Consider the following 5,957-nt stretch of genomic DNA (forward strand, 5'->3'; position numbering starts at 1 on the left):
CCAATCAATGAAAATCATCAATTTACCCCCCCCCCCCCGGACTTTCGACACAAGTAGATGAGATTATGTTTCACTATCCTGTGTGTTCTGTTTTGAACTTGCAAGAGTACATATTTATAATAGCTGCTCATCTGGGTTAGATCATGAATACGATTACAATGTTTATTTGGCCGTGCCAGGTATCTCACACTAGTTCCATGGTAACATCGTCATATATTTGTCATGTCATCTTATTGAACTATATTTTTGTCTACTCTCTTATGTACCACAATTTATGGTTATCACACAAAATTCCATCTTATTTTTATTTTGTTTTGTGTTTTTTTTCGGGGGGTGGGTTGTTGTTGTTTTTTGTCTTTTTTTTTGGGGGGGGGGGGCATTCAAATTAATAGCAAAACAATGTTCGAGAAATATGTAGTATGTAGATATACCAGATAGATATTTTATAGGCCTAATGAATGCTCTCATTTTTCTTGAGGTACTTTGGTGCCATATAGGATACGCTCCGTAGTAGTTTATATTTGTTGCCAAATTCTTTTTTCTCTGTTTTCTGTTTTTGTTTTGTTTTGTTTTCCCAGCTTTGCTTATCTGTGAAGGCCCAGCTGACAACTGACAAGTCTGACTCGTGACTGTAAATCCACAAGCCTGATATATATTTCAGGTCAACTACAGTGGCACGTACGTCTAGGTATAAGCGAAGGTGTCATATGGGGTTGGATCACTCGACCACAAGATGAGGAACACCTCATTCATTGGTGATGGAGATTCAAAATCATTCCCACTGTATTGGCCCTCAACCTCTATGATTCCATACTCATAAAGGAGGTGGCGTGTGTCAACCATGTGGCAAAACGGTGAGTCAAAATTGATTTTGATTCTTTCGTGTCATGAGAAATCAGAGTGACTTATTTCAGATACCCGATATCTCTCTCAGAAGAACGCCCCACGTAGAATGAAGTCGCATAAACTACCACCATATGAATGTTTTCAATATGACACATTTAGAGAGTGACTATTTCATTGAAAACAATTAATGTCTTATTCAGTTTGAGGGAAGAGAAGTAAAAAGAGAAGTGCCAGACATGGACTCTAACAAAAGCCCTAGAGAGGAAACTGGTCACATGCGAGATGAAATGCTTAAGAAGAGCGGTCAACAAAACAAGAAGAGACAAAATTAAAAATGAAGTCATTAGGGACACCGTGGGAGCAACACCAGTCCTACCACACATTGAAAAACAAAGGGTCAAGTGGTTCGGACACCTCACGCGGATGCCCTAAAACCATCCAGCTCTGAGAGCATACAACATTAAATATTCTGGATGGAGAGCCAGAGGAAGACCAAGGCGACGATGGAGTGAATCTGTGGCAGACACCCTTAAAGATCATGGGATGTCCCTCCTACAGGCCACACGACTTGCTGCAGACAGACACCTGTGTCTCCCCGCGACACCCCAGGGTACAAGCGGAAGAAAAAAGTAAAAGTAAGTAAAGTAAGAAGTAAAAAACAATCAACCTTTTACTGATACTGATCTGATTCAGATCACATTCGGATTACGGAGTAGCATTAGTGTGAGAGATAATATCCCCTTCCCCTTTCCGTTTAGCCTATTTATGCTTATCAGCCAAGCTTCAATCATTTTATTGTTAGCAGTTGACACAGGTAAACAACAGTACCGTTGCTGAAAATGTAATAATAGTTTGATAAATTGCTTGTTTAGCTTTGCGTGTTCATTACTGTTGAACTTTGTAAGCCTGTCACTGGTGATTTTGTTGGCTTGAAAAAAAAATACTTCCAAGAATGATAGAGTAGTTCTATAAATGTGTCACAACGCGGTGGAATCAGGCTCTCGTCAATTTTTGGACATGTGGAGTTATTGGTATCACCTGAAAGCTGATTCATTTACCTGGCTGCCAATGAAATAAATATCCATCTTGAATAGAGCTCAAGATATTTGCAATTGAAGGAAGTAAGGTCGCTTGATTTCAGTGGTAAAATTAGCGAGAAAATGGCCAACAAAGTTTGGTAAATCCAGAGCTTCTCTTTGTTCTTGGTGATCTAAATTAAAACTGGCCAGTGAAGCTCGAACTGACCCCTGCGTAATGAAGGGGTTAATGACCATCGTCTTGTAGGCTCGTGGTTCATGCATTCACTCACTCTCAGACTCAGAGAAGTGTGTCAATGGAGAAAGGGAGTTTACATCACTAGGTATTACGCCGTAGGAGTATGCAGCCCTTGGTGTATGCATTTGCTGAGTCGTAGGTGTGTAGTGTGTTGTTATAGACTGTGTAGACTGTGTAGTGTGTAACTGTAGACTGTGTAGTGTGTTATTATAGACTGGTTACTCTGGTGGCCTTGAGTGAAGGGCTTGTGGGGAACATTAACATTAGTACATTTCAGGTAGGGGCAAATGTACGTTTATAGGCATTCCTTTTTGTGCATTGACAAACCTGATGGAAAGCTGGGCTAGTGAAACGGGATGGCAATTTCACAGGTCTGACTGTATATTTTTATGTTCTGCTTTCTTGCCTTAATTTTTTTTTTTAGGGGGGGGGGGGTATTATACATGAAATTGGACCATCAGCTGAATTGTTATGCTTGGGGTCTGCATAAATAACCCCCTGCTGAATAGAGTGTTTAAATGTGTTTTTAGTCTGCAATTACAATGTAATTTGCTTGCCACTGAATGCGACACAAGCTTCCGTCTGCAGAGGATAATAACAACACCTAAATCCTCATTTTTATGAGATTTTTTCCTGATGTTTTTTTCTTTTCTCTCATTTTCTACCAGGAGAAGATTGGATGTCTCCTGTCCTATTACTCAAAACCTGTGAGGTCGTTCAACTCTTTCCACCGCTAATGTGAGACGCAGTTGTGGCCACGTTGCTGCACAGCACCAGCACAGATGGAGACCCACATCATGACAGATGCCCACCTACTGGTGAAAACAACTGGTGCTTTTACGATATTATAATGCGGATAGGTTGCACACAGAAGACTCGAAATCATGCCTCGTCGAACTGTGCCTGCAGCCCAAGGTTTTTTTTCTTCTTTTTCTTTATAATAAGATATCCCTTGAACTACCGAGGCCGGTCCTAACATCATCGAGCTATTCGTGTTATACTGTGGACCAACTTTTACAAAAGGCATTACATCAGTGAAGGAAACATAGCACCATCACACAAGGGAAGGCCTTCTGTCCCCCTCAAACCCCTTGTTGCCTCACTTGTGAAGCACAGATGAGCTAGTGGAGATCAAGTATGTGCCTGGCGTGACACAAAAACAGAATGAGAGTTTCCGTGTTCACATCTAGTAGAAGTGGCCTGACCTAAGAGAAGACGATCTTTGTGACCAAACCAAGAGTAGCAGCAGCTTGAGCTATCTCTACTGCAGACTGGGGTTTGGAGGCCTTTGGCAGCCTGACGTTTGTGCCATTTCTGAAGCTGCAGGTCTCAGCCCAAACCATGGACAGTGGCACCAGAAGGGACTGTACCCAAATAGAGAAGACAGAGACTGCCATAGAGGGTGTGGCTTAGAAAAGCAGGAAAGGAACCATTTATTAGAGGATGAAAAACGGACAGACAGACCTCTCTTCTTCCAAGGCAAAGTTACTGATTGGAATAAAGAAGTCCTTCTGCAATTTATGGCTGTGTTTTCCTCTTTTGGCAACTTGGAGTCGCGTGTTTTTGACAAACTTCCTTTAGTTTCTTCTTTACAGTTGATGCTACCCCTAAATTATTGACCTCTCTGTTGCATCCCTACTTGCAGTAATTTGGGGGACTTTTTTAAAAAAAGAATTAGATATAATATAAAAGAACTGGTGTCTGGGTAAATTGACAAATGGTTAGTTGTCTTTATACAACTCAATTCATGCTCCTACCTGTTCTGCTGAGAAAGTAATGACAAAATCAGTACGTTTTTTCAAGTTTTCTCAAAACGACAAAAATTATGGGGTATGAGTTGCGGCCCGAACTCTCATTTAAAGCTCAAGGGAAGGATTTTAAAAATATTTAGCCTGGGTATCCTGGGTATGTAAAACTGGATTTTCTGTTATCCAAGTGGGGCTATTTTTTTATATCTCCCCCCAATTTTGAAAAAAATGCAGTTTCGAGTGTTTCAGTTGATGCTAAAATGCGAAAATTTTCAGAGTCATGCAATAGCTATTACGTTGTCCTCAGTATCTCTTTAGAGGTTTCAATTATCAAAAAAGCCCCACTAGGATTAAAGATTTCACTGTTAGTGTGCTTGTGGGAAAATGTGAGCACTTTAGTTAATAAACTGATTGGGCGAGAGCGCAGGCCGGATTGAATTAAAATTGCTTCTGTACACACAAAACATGGAAAATTTTCAAATTCCTTAACCCTATCCGTGCATCGTGTTTTACTATCGTATCCATACGACGTTGGGAACTCTGTGTCACCACTTTCCAAAGAGGAAATTTACTCGTTAATCCGAACCGTACGCTTGGCATAGCAGTCTGTCAACATGATTTTTTGAGAAATACTGAAAGTTTCAAAGAGATCTTCGTATTAGAAGTATTCTAAAATGTGAAGAATACAATCCATACAACTCCGGGGTACAAAATAACCCCAGGGTGTATGGAAAGGGTTAAAGAAAGACTATATTTTACTAGCTGACTTTCATTTTGAACTCCTAGAGTGTTTTATGGTCCCACTGAATGGTCCAGGAGTGTGTTAAATAACAAAGTTAGAACTATCACCAGCTACATACCCTTAATTGTCTCTACGGGACATAACAACATCTACATCTTTTTTACAATTAAACAATCAAACAAAAGAAAAGTTGTCAATCAATTTATTTCGTTCCTGCAATTCTGTTAACTGTGACGTCCATGCTTTTCCCTTGTCTCTTGCTTTGGGTAGCTTCTATCAGAGCCGTGTGGGTGGTTGGCGGGTGCTCTGGTGTGGTTTGCTCCTTCTTTCCTCTATAGAAAATCTATCGTTTCTCTCTCCCCTCCTTCTTTTTTGTGTTTGTTACTCTCTTGTAACACCTCTAATCTTCGGCACTTATATGACCTTATTGTGTTGCAAGTGCCGTAAAACTCCTACTAAAACTAAACTAAACTATCAGAGCCGCGCACTTTTAATGATATCGATACAATTTGATTACCGATTACCGATGACCAATACCACCTAGCGCTTTAATTCCCCATTTGCATTTTACTGGACTTGGGAACCAACAACATAATGTTATGTAAATCTGAGATATGACTGCATTAGATTTGTAATTGTGTCGTTGTCTCAAAACTCACCACTTATCTGAGTAATAGCTAATTTTAATAATAATAATAATAAATTACACTTTTATTTGTCCCAGAAGAGCACTTTGTTTTACAATGGCAAACATACATACATAAATACATAATTATAAATACGTACATACATAAATACATACATGCATAAATACATACATAAATACACACTATTACACACATACAGAACAGTTTACAAACAATGCCACTGTCGGTCGCCACTGTGCAGCGCCCTGTAATTTGAGCTAGGGTTGTCGTGTCTTGCTCAAGAACACACTTCAGTGACCACCCATTTGATCCCCGTGTCACCGACACTTGCTTGACATTGCTTGAGTCAAAACTCACTACTCATTCAGCCACTGGAGCCCCCACTCTGGCACTCTCGCTATATAATCATGACTCATAAAAGAAAAACATGTCTTAGTCTTAGCCCGTTCAATGCAAGACGTGAAAAATGTGGGTTTTTTGCAAACCAGTTTCACTTTCATATGAGACGAGCACATCTCAATCTCATTGATCAATCGATTCACCTGAAAAATAGTTTATGTACACTTAGATTCCTGGAAATAACACAATGTGACTTTTGTCAAAGAGAATGTAACCGTTGGGTGGTATCGTCTCTCAGATTGTATCGATGTATGTGGTGAAAAAGGGAGCAGCTGTGTTAGTGCGCGGCATTGATTTTTT

The 5,957-nt window shown here is 40.0% G+C and overlaps 1 protein-coding gene and 1 long non-coding RNA gene across 2 annotated transcripts in view; both read left to right on the plus strand.

Moving 5' to 3' along the window:
- Positions 1-3,642, plus strand: part of LOC101855493 — a 5,281-nt gene extending 1,639 nt beyond the window's left edge. Inside the window, exons 2-3 of the long non-coding RNA XR_220493.3 lie at positions 579-854; positions 2,790-3,642. This is a non-coding gene — a long non-coding RNA (uncharacterized LOC101855493). The remainder of the gene's footprint in view (positions 1-578; positions 855-2,789) is intronic.
- The window catches only part of LOC106010962 (thymidine kinase 2, mitochondrial), a gene marked incomplete in the record, with an annotated part of 39,157 nt that overhangs the window by 7,498 nt on the left and 25,702 nt on the right, over positions 1-5,957 (plus strand).

This window comes from Aplysia californica, unplaced genomic scaffold (assembly GCF_000002075.1).
Source record: "Aplysia californica isolate F4 #8 unplaced genomic scaffold, AplCal3.0 scaffold00200, whole genome shotgun sequence".
Lineage (NCBI taxonomy): Eukaryota > Metazoa > Mollusca > Gastropoda > Aplysiida > Aplysiidae > Aplysia > Aplysia californica.